Below are 13,506 nucleotides of genomic sequence, written 5' to 3' on the forward strand. Positions count from 1 at the left end.
GGCGGACTCCCAAGGCAGACGCCCACCCGCCTGCTTCACTAAAACTCCTCTCCCTCTCTTTCTCTCTCTCTCTGAAGAACACAAGAATAGCAACAAAACTAAAAAGATACATTGGCACGCATGTGCACTAACTCCACACACACACACACACACACACACACACACACACACACACACACACACACACACACACACACACTTTGCTTACAAAGGATGTGCTAAAACCACACCCAACTGAACCTGAGGTGAGGGCCCTGACCAAACTATTCTATTTTCCCAACACAGAGGCAGGGGACAAAAAAGAACTATGCAAAATTAACAAAACTCAGGTCACAATAATCCAATTCAGGAAAAGGGAGAAGGGTGGTCTTAAAGCAACTTTACAATTCAGACTGGAGCTATAAGATAAGGGCTGTGAAAGAGACTCTTCAAGGAAATAAAAAGCTATTGGGTAAGTTTGAGCATTTGGAAAAAAATCATTGCTGGGAGTTTGACATATTTGTTGTAACACTTGGAAAATGGTAGTGTATTAGTCCATTTGTGTTGCTATAACAGAACTAACTGAAACTGGGTAATTCGTAAGGAAAAGAGGTTTATTTGGCTTACGATTCTGGAACAGCTGGATCTGGCATGGGCCTCAGGCTACTTCTACTCATGGTGGAAAGCAACAGGCAGCCAGCAGGCACAAGCAGATCACATGGTGAGAGGAAGCAAGAGAGAAAGAGAGGGGAGGTGCCAGGGTCTTTTAAACAACCAGCTTTCATGGGAACTAATAGAGCCAGAACTCACTGATTACTCCCCCCACGTAGGGAGAGCATTAATCCATTCGAGAGGGATCTGCCCCCATGACTCAAACATGACTCAAATGTGCTGGAAGCTTCCGGCACTGCCACATTGGGGATCAGATTTCCATATGAGTTTTGGTGGGGACTACACATCCAAACTCCATCAGGTAGCAATAAGAACAGACAAGGCAACAAAGCACATAGTAGTATACATACAAAACAAGCCAGTTAATTCCAAGATAAACAAAATCCTGTATAAAAAAACATACTTGGCTCTAAGGCCAAAAAAAATCTAAATAATCAGCATATAAATCCCAAATATTGCTTTAACCCATAATTGTGATAAAGCTATATTTAGAGGTGTGTCTGGGAGAGGGCAGAGGATAGGAGGTTCTTTAAAGGAAGTCTGAACTTCATCAAACAGACGTTCTAATTATTGTAACCACTAAAATGACTGATCTTTTAACTAAAAGAGTTAAAAGGACTTTTTTTTATTATCTAAGAGTGACTAAAGAAGTTATTGAAGTCATCCAAGATTTCACATCCAAGGGCAGGAAGAAACTCAGTGAAACACTTGCAAGTGCAGGTAAATGCATATACATATATGGACATTTGTGTATGTGTATGTACTTTTATATATATATATATGATTTTTATTCTCCTGCACTCTATACATTCTCATAATCTTAGCACCTGTAATGAAAATCTTACCTCCTCCTTTCCAATTTTGCCTGAAATTATTTTAACTTATGTAATTGCCAGAGTCAAAATCCTGAGAGCACACCTAACCAACCTTCGGTTTATCAAAATGCCATACCCAGCTTCATACACAAGAAAACTGACCCTCGTGCACGGTCCCCGTGGAAAACAATAACCAGAAGTATTGGCTATCAAACCCATCCCATGTGGCAGGACACAGACACGTTCGCGGAAAAACAGTCTCAGGCACTTCACAAATCAAGTCACAGCTGCACAGACTCCTACATCTGGCGGCAGAGTTGGGCATAATCGCGCGACATTCTCTGCGGAGTCATCATAGTACACCATGCACACGCAGAAACAGTCCCACGCACGGAAGCAACACCGTCCACGGTTGCACACTCGGTCCGGCACATCCTAACACCCGGTGGACCGCTTTACCGCTCCATCCAAACCAAACAGCGCCCCCTCCTCCGCAGGAGGCGGGCGAGGTGCCCGTTCCTCTACGCGCCTGCGCACTCCTACGGGGCCTAGCGTTCGGCGGTCTCCGCAGCGCGGCCCGGGAGGGGGGCGGGGCGCGGAACCTGTAACCGACTGCGACACTAACCGAGTCCGCGACTTCTACGGCCTCCTACTAGAGAGCACGCCCGACCCGGCCTGTGCTCCGCGGCATCAGGGTTCACGTTCACAGGCCGGAGTTTCTGCCTGCCTCCTCGGCCTTGCACCGCTCCCTCCGCGCCCTGAGGAGATGCGGGACTTGCGCCTGGACTGAAACGGGCACATTCCGGAGCTCCGGTACCGCTGTCCTTGGGGCGTCGCGGTTCTCAGAGCCCCGCGCCGCTCTAGGATGGTGAGGCGCGAATCGGCGCGGCCGCAGCTTTTCTGGGAGAAATGAGTGCGGGCCCGGGCAGGCGGGACCGCTTGGAGCTGGCTGCCCGCCCGACCCGGCCTGTGCTCCGCGGCATCAGGGTTCACGTTCACAGGCCGGAGTTTCTGCCTGCCTCCTCGGCCTTGCACCGCTCCCTCCGCGCCCTGAGGAGATGCGGGACTTGCGCCTGGACTGAAACGGGCACATTCCGGAGCTCCGGTACCGCTGTCCTTGGGGCGCCGCGGTTCTCAGAGCCCCGCGCCGCTCTAGGATGGTGAGGCGCGAATCGGCGCGGCCGCAGCTTTTCTGGGAGAAATGAGTGCGGGCCCGGGCAGGCGGGACTGCTTGGAGCTGGCTGCCGGGGGCGAGGGGACTGTACGGCCCTCCCACGTCTCCCCCTGGATCCGAGCGTGTTAGTGCCTCGTTGAGCTCGCGTGGCTGTAATTTGGTGCGGGACCCGGTTTGTGGAGCAGTCTAGCTTCCAATGCAAGACTGAGGCCCCGCGCACCTCGGGCTTCGCATCAGCTAGGGGCCCGGCTGCAGAAAAAAAATCGTCAGGGGTAAGTGGGAGGTGGAACCCCAGAATGAAGGTCCCCAGCGAAACGTCGGTACTTGTGCCTGGGGCGTGCCGCTAAGCCTGGAAAGACCTTTAGAACAGTTCCGGAGAAAAGACGAAGGGTGGCCTTAAGGGTCGCCAGCTGCGGTGTCAGAACTGCAGCGTACTCAGAGCTGTGAACCCCGACATTCTACTCTTCCTCCAGTTTTCTCTGTGCGCATACCTATGGGAGTCAAGGACAGGGATTGTTCTGGAGGCTGAGTTCTGACCTGTCTTCAAAAAAAAAAAGCCGGGTGTCTCATGCACGCCTTTTCCCCTGGCCTTGCCATTCTCCAAGGAAGGCTTGTGAGGAGTAAAGAAGAATCCTTGCTGCACATCTGAAAATTAAATTCAAGGTGAGTTTGTGCTTGCTTTTCGTTCCATGAATCACATTTCATTTTTCAGGACATGGTAACATCTGGAGTCCTGAAATGTCCTGCCTAAGAGTAACTTAGGCGTTGTTCTAGCCCTAGGTCTTCCTTCCACAATGAAATGTCAGAGGTCCTGGGGATAGATCCCACTCCCCAGTGCAACGACCATGTCCTTCCAGTTAATTATTTACATATCCATTTTGCAAATTCTTTTCATTTTTCCTGTTGGTTCTCTTTTACTAAGCATTCATATGGTATAGAAGTACAGTTCTAGAGGATAATATCACAACCATTATTTTAGACAGTAGTTTGTTAAAGAAAATGTGCCTACTTGGGATCACACGCCACATTTTCTTAATCTGCACAAGCTTGAGTTATAAAACAAGATAAGGTAGGAGATGGTTCGGCTCTTTTCAGTCAGTGACAAGGACTTTGCTTTTTGAGGCTTTTAGGAGTAGGAATGTGTTTGGTGATTTGAGCAGAGAGATACGTTTCAACGAGTGTAGAGATTCCTTCCCTCTTATCCCCAACCCCCAGTCTATATAGGATTTTTGTGGTACTAGCCAGGCAGCATAAATTTGTTTCAGGCCTCATTTTTGTGTGGTGTGTGAGAAGCAGTGTGGTATAGTGGCTAAGAGTATGGATCGAATACTTGGATTAAAATCCTGATTCCGACACTTGCTACGTGTATGAGCTTGGGTAGTTTATTCAACCTCTTCGTGCCATAGTTTCTTAACTAAAATAGGAATGATAATAGTACATACCTCATAGGATTATTAAGAGGGTTAGATGAGTTAATTCAAGGTTACTTCAAAAAGTTCGTGGAAAAATGGAATTAGAAGATGATAGGAATCTTTCCGTGAACTTTCTGAAGATCTCTTGTGTGTAAAATTCATAGAACAGTACCTGGCACATACTGAATCTCAGTAAACATTACCTGTTATGATGTGGTGATTCTGGGTCATTCCTCTCAGCTTTCTGTAGATAAGGAGCAATGACAATGTGAAATTAATTTTGTTGGCACTTGTAGTTAAGAAAATGAAGCAAATGCTGAAGTCATATAGAAGAAATTTCTTAACCCTAGGTCATTTGCCTTCATTTATAGGCTTCCAGGAAGCAACAAGACCCCTTGAAATTGTATACAGAATTGTTGGATACATCTGTTGTGTATATTCTTGTATAGAATTTGTGCCCAGTAATATGGAAGTTGTTAAGTTAATCAAACTGTGCGTGGTAGAATAATATGCAAACTAATAAAAACTTTAAAGATTTAGTCATAAGGAAAAATGATTAGGATGTAATGCTAAACCATATTAATAGCTGTGAACAAGAATTCTCAAGAAATTGTTATGTGTGAATCTATTATTTAGATTGTAATTTATAGGAATTTTGCAAGGATTAGAACTAAACATTGTTCAGTGGAGAAGAGATGGGGTTTGTACATAATCATGTCTACATTAATTATAATATCCAAAATAGAGAAACAATTCAAATATCTATCAATGGGTGAATGGAAAAACAATGTCATATATTCATACAATGATTGCTATTCAGTAATAGAAAGGATTGAAGTACCAATACATGCTATAACATTGATGAACCTCAAAACCATTACACTGAGTGAAGGAAGACACAAAAGGCCATGTATTGCATGATTCCACATATATGGAATATCCAGAAAAGACTAATCTATGTAGACAGAAAGTAAATTGGTAGTTGCCAGAGGCTGGACTTGGAAATAGGGAGTGACTGCAAATCGCATGAGGTTTCTTTTTGGAGTAATGAAATGTCCTACAATTAGATCGTGGTATTGGTTGCTTGGCTCTGTAAGTTTGCTACAAATCACTCAATTGTGCACTTAAAATGGGTGAATTTTATGGTATATAAGTCATATTCACAATAAAGCTGTATTTAACAAATAAAAAGATTGTTTTAGAAACAAAATAAAACCATGTGCCAAGAAGACATAAAAAGGAACCTGGAGAGATATCATTATCAGTTACTGTAAGAAATCTTGTTGAAATATTTGACCATTACCAGTTAATGAAAAACATGCCTAGAAAATCAGATGTAGAAATTATAGAATTGGTTTACATTTAGGGAGCTGAAAGAAACTTAAGAAAAGCCATTCATTCAGAATACAGTCATGGTAATATATGAGTGCATAACTTCCCATACATTTTGCTACCTATTTATGCCTATGTGACTATTTGTTTTTTCATATATACATATATTTTATAAATGTAATTGTATTGTGCATCATGTTTTATATAGTAATTTTACTCTGGTAAGATATCCTGGTCATTTTCCATGTTCTTAAGTAGTTCTGCAATTTAGCATTTGTTGACTATATTCCGTTATGTGGATTTATTATAATTTGTTGAACTGGTCAGCTATTCCTAAACTTATAAAGCTAAACATTATCCTCAACTCTCAGACCATGAGAATTTGTGTTTTTCTCTTTCAGAGATAGGATCATTTAGGAATGTGGCATTGACTATTGCCAGGTGAAATACACATGACTGTACCCACTCAGTTGTGATGTTGCAGCTGGATAATTTATGTAATCATTTAGCTGGGTTTTCCTGATTAAGAATATTTCCCATACCACAATCCAGTTTGCCCTCCAGTACATACTGCTTTCTTTATTGTGATTCTGGGGAAACTCCAAGGTGCTTGGCTTGATTTCTGAAGGATTGACTTGACATTTTGAGATATATAAATGGACAGCTCTGCTGTGTTATTCTTGAAGTTTGATCATCTTGATCTTTCAAATGACATTTTTACTCCTTGACTCTTCTTGTACTAGCCTCTACCCCAGTGGCCAAGGAGCTAGTCTGGATTTTTGTATAGGTACAACATACCTAAGTCTTAATGCAGATATTTCTGTTTCTAAGCCAGAGAGAATTTCACTGTTGAAGCAAAGGTTTCCACCCTAGTTTATGGCTAAAGGGATGGCATGAGACATTCCTCCAAGTGACTGAAGAACAACAAGCAATTTGGAAGCCATCGTGGGTAAAAACATAGGACTAAAGTTTAGTACCTCTGAATGGTACTTGAGAAACTCCACTCCAAAGCTTCAGGCCATCCTGCAGGACCTTGTGTAGCAATACTGTTGTCAACCCCAGCAATTTCCATTTCACTACAGTCTTGCTATCCCCAACAGCCCTTAGCTATGTGGCAGGCTCTACTCATGCATAGCAGAGGTTAGGAGCATCAGGACCCCAGACCAAGCAGGGTGAAAACTATTTGGTCCACATGGGCTTCCTGGTCATTTTGTGATGTGCGAGTACTTTTGCTTGTGTTCCTGTGCAAGAATTTTAAAGTCAGAACTTTTAAGGCTCTGAGACTCAGTATGGTGTTAGGTTTCAGGAAAACATATCTTTAAAGAAACAAGCTTATGGCACCAAAGAAAAGAAAAAAGGCTACATTTCTCAGGAGAGCCATTGGTGGCAAAACACAATCTCTGAAGTAGGACAGAAATTGGAGCTATGAGGCAAAAAATTTTCTGGAGTGGCATCACTAAAAATGGCGGAGTAGGGAACTCCAAGGCTCCTTCCCTCCACAAAAGCAATGAAAAAGCAAGCAAAAACTATCAAAATAACTTTTGCAGAACTCTGGTATCTAGTCAAAAACTTACAACAACCAGAGGGAACCTTATGAAGAACAAAGCTGCTGTACTTTGGTAGGAGTGCCCCGTGTCTTTGTAAGTTGTCTGCCTACCATCTTCCATTCCTCAGATCTGTGGCAGGTGTGAAGTTGGCAGCCTGTGCTCCTGGTACAGGTTGCTAGTTCCAGAGACAGCGATATGGATCTTATTCTCAAAGACTTGTGGCTATGTGTTTCAGCCTATCTGGTGGCTCCTTAAGGACTGGTGCAAAGATTTATGTTTGTTTCATCCAACCTGGAGTATCCCTGAGGCTAGGACAGCTTCCCAGGTGGCATTTGCCAGATGCTTTAAAAGCAAAAATATTGGCCACAACAACACGGGACAAAGGATAACATTGGAACAAGCATTAGACATACTGAAAGATATCAGAAGAAACAAGTTGGGAAAGGAGATATGTGAGGAAACAAGGACTTGTAAAAGCTCCCAAGTATACTGAGTAATTGAGAAGGCCGCACATATGACCATGGTGGAAATTTTCTCCGAGGCCTGATAAGATGCTAAGTTTCCACCTCTGACTGACTTTCATGCTCCATGCGAGCAGGAAGTAAAGGCCAAGACACAATTTTAAATGGCATGGCTAAAGTTTGAAGGACTGCCCCAACAGACCAACATGCAAGGAATGGGAGAGTATCCCAGCCACCTTTTTTTTTAGCTTAAGGCATTATATGAAACTCTGTCAAAACATTGTCTGACCACTAAGCTGACAGAACACATTTCAATGGTCTAACATGACAAAGAATACAGACTTTACAAAAGTAGTTTAGAAAAGTCACTAAACAAGCAAACAGTAAGACTTCATAACATGCAGAAACAACAAATTCCAGGGAGAGAGGACAATCGATTTTTAGAGTTGCCACATTATGGTATTCAGAATGTCTAGTTTTCAACAAAAATTATGAGGCATGAAAAGAAACAATATGGTCTAGTCACAGAGACAAATAAATTAATACAAACTCCCTGAGGAAACCCAGACATTCATCTTACTAGAAAAATAAATGAACTGTCTTAAATAGCTAACAGAGCTAAAGGAAACCATTGATAACTAAAATAAACTAGGAGAATGCTGTCTCATCAAATTGAGAATATCAATAAGGAGACATTATAAGAACAAAATAGAAATTCCAGAGCTGAAAAGCACAACAATTGAAATGAAAAATTCACTGCAGAGGGGTTTAACAGCAGGCTTGAGTAGGGCAGAAGAAAGAATCAACAAGTTTGAACATATGTCAATTAGGATTATCCAGCCTGAAAAAACAAAAATTAAAAGCAAATTTTTAAAAAGATTATCCAGTCTGAGGAACAGAAAGAGAAAAGAATAAAGAAAAATAAACAGGGACTGAGACCTGTGAGACACCATCAAGAGTACCAACATGTACACAATAGGAATCCCAGAAAGAAAAGAAAGAGAAAGGGGCAGAAGGAATACTTAAAGAAGTAGTGGCCAAAAACTTTCCAAATTTTACGAAAGACAGGAACCTATACATAAGAAGCTTAACAAACTCATTTGCATAAAATCAAAGAGATCCACACCAAGACACATTATAATTAAGCACAAAGAGAGAACCCTGAAAGCATCGAGAGGGAAGCCTCTCATTACATGCAATCAATCCTTAGTAAGAATAACAGCTGATTCCTGAAACCATGGGGACCATAAAGCAGTAGGATAACATTTTAAGTGCTGAAAGAAAAAAGCCTGCCAGCCAAGAACTTTATATCTGGCAAAGCTATCCTTCCAAACATGAAGGAGAAATTAAGACATTCGCAAAAAACAAAAACTTGGGGAGTTTATTACTGGTAGACCTGCCCTGAAAGAAAAGCTAAAGGAAGCTCTTCAGGCTGAGGTAAAAGGACACTAGACAGTAACGTGAATCCACATGAAGAAAAACACTGCTAAAAGTAAATATATAGGTAAATATAAAAGCCAGTATTATTGTATTTTTTGTGTTAACTCCTGTCTTCCCCACCCCATGGTATAAAGGCCAAATGCATAAAAGAGTAATTATAAAACCTATGTTGATAGGCACGCTGTGTATAAAGATGTAAGTTGTGACAGCAACAAAATATAATAGGAGTGGATCTGTAAAGGAACAGTTTTTGTATACTAATGAAACAAGGTCATTATTCAGACTTTGAATTAATAATTAATAATAAATTAACAATTTGAATTTTTGTTGTGACAGCAACAAAATATAATAGGAGTGGATCTGTAAAGGAGCATTTTGTGTACACTAATGAAACAAGGTCCTTGTTAATTCAGACTTCACTGTTGCAAAGTTAAGATGCTAATTTTAATCCCCAGGTATTTTTTCTTAACCACTAAGAAAAAAAAAACACTAAAAACATAAAGAAAATCAAACAAAGAAGTGCTATATGAGAAATAATAGATTAATGAAAAAAGAAGACAGTAATAGAGGAATGGAAGAGCAAAAAGTTTTAAGACATGTAGAAAAGAAATACTGAAATGGCAAAAGTAAGTTCTTCCTTATCAGTAATTACATTAAATGTAAATAAATTAAACTCTAATTAAAAGGCAGAGATTTGCACAACAGATAAAATATATAATCCAACTATATGCTATCTACATGAGACCTGCTTTAGATACAAACACACAAATAGGTTCAAAGTGAAAGGATGGAAAAAGATGTTTTATGCAAACAGCTAAAAGAAAGCTGAAGTGAGTGGCTATGCTAATATCAGACAAAATTGACTTTAAGACAAAAATTGTTAACAAGAGACAAAGGATAACAAAGTATATTGATGAAATAGTTAATACATCAAGATGATATGGGATTATAAATATATATGCACTCAAAATATATGAAGCAAATAAAGTGAGAGAAATAAACAGTTATACAATAACAGTTGGAGACTTTAATACCCCACTTTTAATAATGGAGAGAAAACCTTGACAAATTTTCCAAAATGGAATAGATGACTTGAACAACACTATGAAACAACTTGTCCTAGGAGCCATATACAGAATACTCAATCCAACAACAGCAGAATACAATTCTTCTCAGTGCACATAGAACATCCTCTAGGACAAAGTATATGTTAGGGCAGGAACAATAACTTTAAAGGACTGAAATTATATAAAGTGTGTTTTTCAACTACAATAGAGTGAAACTAGAAAGTGATAACAGAAGGAAATAGTGGAGCATTCACAAATATGCGGAAATTAAGCAACACACTCTTAATAAAAGGGTCAAAAAAGAAATTACAAGTGAAATTAGAAAATACTGTGGGATAAATGAAAATGAAAACACAATATACCAAAACTTGTGAGATGCAGTGAAAGAAGCGCTCAGAGGGAGATTTATACCTCTAAACACCTTCATTAAAAAAAAAAATCCCAAATGAATAACCTAACCTTACAGCTTAATGAACTAGAAAAAGAACAAGCTAAATATTGCTAGCAGAAGGAATGAAACAGCAATTGAGTAGATATTTATTTTTTTTAAATACAGAATAGAAATACAGAAACAATGAAACCAAAAGTTGGTTGTTTGAAAAGATCAACAAAATTGATCTTTTAGCTGGATGGGTCAAGAAAAAAACACAAGAGTCAAATTACTAAAACCAGAAATGAAAGTAGATTACTACAGATCTTACAGAAATAAAAAGGATTATAACAGACTACTCTGAATATATATACAACAAATAAGAGAATCTAGATAAAATAGACAAACTATTAGAACCACATGAAGTACCAAAATGACTCAAGAAAAGATAAAATCTGAACAGTTCTACAGAGATTGAATCAGTAATTAAAAACATCCCCCAAAAGAAAAACCCAGAACTAGATGGCTTTGGTGGTGAAATCAACCAAATATTTAAAGAAAAATCAACACCAGTCCTTCTCAAAGTCTTCTAAAATGTAGTAGACGGAACACTTCCCAATTCATTCTATGAGGCCAACATTACATGGATAGGATACCAAAACCGAAAAAAGAAAACTACTAACCAATATACCTTCTGAATATAGATGTAAAAAATCCTCAACATAAAACTAACATGATGAATTTAGCAGTATATTAATAGTATTATACATTGTGATTAAGTGGGATTTATCACATTAATGCAAGGGTGGTTCAACATAAGAAAAACAATGTAATACACCATATTAATAAAATGAGGGGGGAAATACATGCGATCATCTCAATTGATGCAGATAAAGCATTTGACAAATTCCATTGCCCTTTTACAATAAAAACACTCAACAAACTAGGAATAAAAGGGAACTGGAAACCTAGATCTAACATTGTACTCAATTTTTAAGGACTGAAAGCTTTCTTCCTAAGATCAGTAACAAGGAAAGGATGCCTTCTTTTGCCAATATTCATCATTCCACTGTAAGTTCTCATCATCAGAGAAATTAGGCAAGAAGAGGAAATAAAAATCCATTTTGGAAAGGAAGTAATAAAAGTTATCTCCTTTCACAGATGACTCAATTTTATATATATAAAACACTAAAAATTTTTAATCCTGTCAAAGTTAATACATGAATTAAGCAGATTTGCAGGGTACAAGATATACATGCAAACATTTGTTGTATTTCTGTACATAGCAATAAACAATCTGAAAGCAAAACTTAGAAAACAATTTCATTTACAATAATATCAAAAAGAAAATATTCATGAATAAATTTATCCAAGGAGGTACAAAACCTGTGCACTGAATACTACAAAACATTATTTAAAGAAGCCCTAAATAATGGAAACATATCCTATTTTCATAGACTGGAAGACAATAATGTTAAGATGGCAGTACTTCCCAAAATTGATCTATAGATTCTATGCAGTGCCTATCCAAATTCCAGTGGAATTTATTGCAGAAATAGATTTTTAAAATGGATAAGCCAATCCTAAAACTAAACTGTAAAACTGTAAGGGATCCAGAATAGTCAAAATAATCTTGAAAAGAAGAACATAGTTGGAAGACTCATACTTAATTTCAAAACTTGCTACAAAGCTACAGTAATCAGAACAGTGTGGTATAGGTGTGAGGATAGACATACAGACCAATAGAACATAATTAAATTGAGAGTCCAGAAATAAACCCTGTCTATATCCAATTGCTTTTCAACAAGGGGTCAAGACCATTTAATAAACAAAGAATAAATAAAGAAGCCTCCAACAAATGTTGCTGAGACACCTGGATAACCACATTCAAAAGAGTGAAGTTGGACACCTACCTCACTCCAAATATAAAAGTTAACTCAAAAAGGATCAACAACCTATATATAAAACTGAAACTATTGGAAGAAAACATAGGGGTAAATCTTCATGACCTCATAATTGTCAGTTAATTCTTAGATTTGACACTGACAGCACAAGCAACAAAAGAAAAATTAGATATATAAGACTTTATCAAAATTAAAAACTTTTGTGCATTAAAGGACTTTATGGAGAAAGTGAAAAGGCAACCTATGGAATGTGAGAAAATATTTGAAAATCACATGTCTGATAAAGAGTTTAATATTCAGAATATATAAGGAACCCTTTCAACTCAACAACAAACAGACAAGCCAATTTAAAAAATGGGGCATGCACTTGAATAGACATTTCTCCAAATAAGATATACAACAACCAACAAGCACATGAAAAGATGTTCTGCATCAGTGGTCATTACGGAAATGCAAATCAAAACTACAATGAGATGCCACTTTATATTCACTAGGGTGGCTTTAATAAAAAAGAAAGAGAGGTAGGGAAGGAGACGGAGAGGAGGAAGGAAATAACACAGGCTTGTGAGTTTGTGGGAAAATAGGAATCCTCATACATTGTTGACTGAGTATGGTAAATAGTGTAGCAGTTGTGGAAAACGTTATTGGTTCCCTATAAATTTAAATGAAATTACCACAGGTCCCAGAAGTTCCACTCCTAGTTATATACCCAAAAGAAATGAAAACATACATTCATAGTGAAACTTGTACAAGAATGTTTATAGCAGCATTATTCATAATAACCAAAAGGTGGAAACAACTCAAATATCTATCAACAGATGAATGGATAAACAAATTGTGTGTGTGTGTGTGTGTGTGTAATGGAATATTATTCAGTCAGAAAAAAAAGAACAAAGAATACATGATGCAACTGTGAAGAACCTCATAAATATATTAAGTGAAATGCCAGACACAAAAGGTCATGCATGTTATGATCTCTTTTATGGAATATATACAGAATAAATCCATAGAGACAAAAAATAGATTTGTAGTTACCAGGGAATGGGGAGAGAAGGAATGGGGAATGATTATTCAGTGGGTGGTATTATATTTCTATGGGACAATAAAAAAGTTTTCAGACTAAAGAGAGGTTGTGTACCAATAAATTCTACACTTTAAAATGGTTAATTGTAAGTTATGTGAATTTTGCATGAGTTAAAAACAAATAAAAGAGAGGGTGGTACTGGCATAAGAATAGACATGTAGATTGGTGTCATAGAATTGCGAGACCAGAAATTAACCCATACCTCTATAGCCAACTGGTTTTTTTTTTTTTTTTTTTTTTTTTTTTTTT

General features: G+C 38.5%; 1 long non-coding RNA gene across 1 annotated transcript in view; it reads left to right on the plus strand.

Moving 5' to 3' along the window:
• Positions 1-2,681: 2,681 nt before the first annotated feature.
• The window catches only part of LOC103595943, a 21,132-nt gene continuing 10,307 nt past the window's right edge, over positions 2,682-13,506 (plus strand). Inside the window, exon 1 of the long non-coding RNA XR_551005.1 lies at positions 2,682-3,303. This is a non-coding gene — a long non-coding RNA (uncharacterized LOC103595943). The remainder of the gene's footprint in view (positions 3,304-13,506) is intronic.

Source organism: Galeopterus variegatus, unplaced genomic scaffold (assembly GCF_000696425.1).
Source record: "Galeopterus variegatus unplaced genomic scaffold, G_variegatus-3.0.2 Scaffold1894, whole genome shotgun sequence".
NCBI lineage: Eukaryota > Metazoa > Chordata > Mammalia > Dermoptera > Cynocephalidae > Galeopterus > Galeopterus variegatus.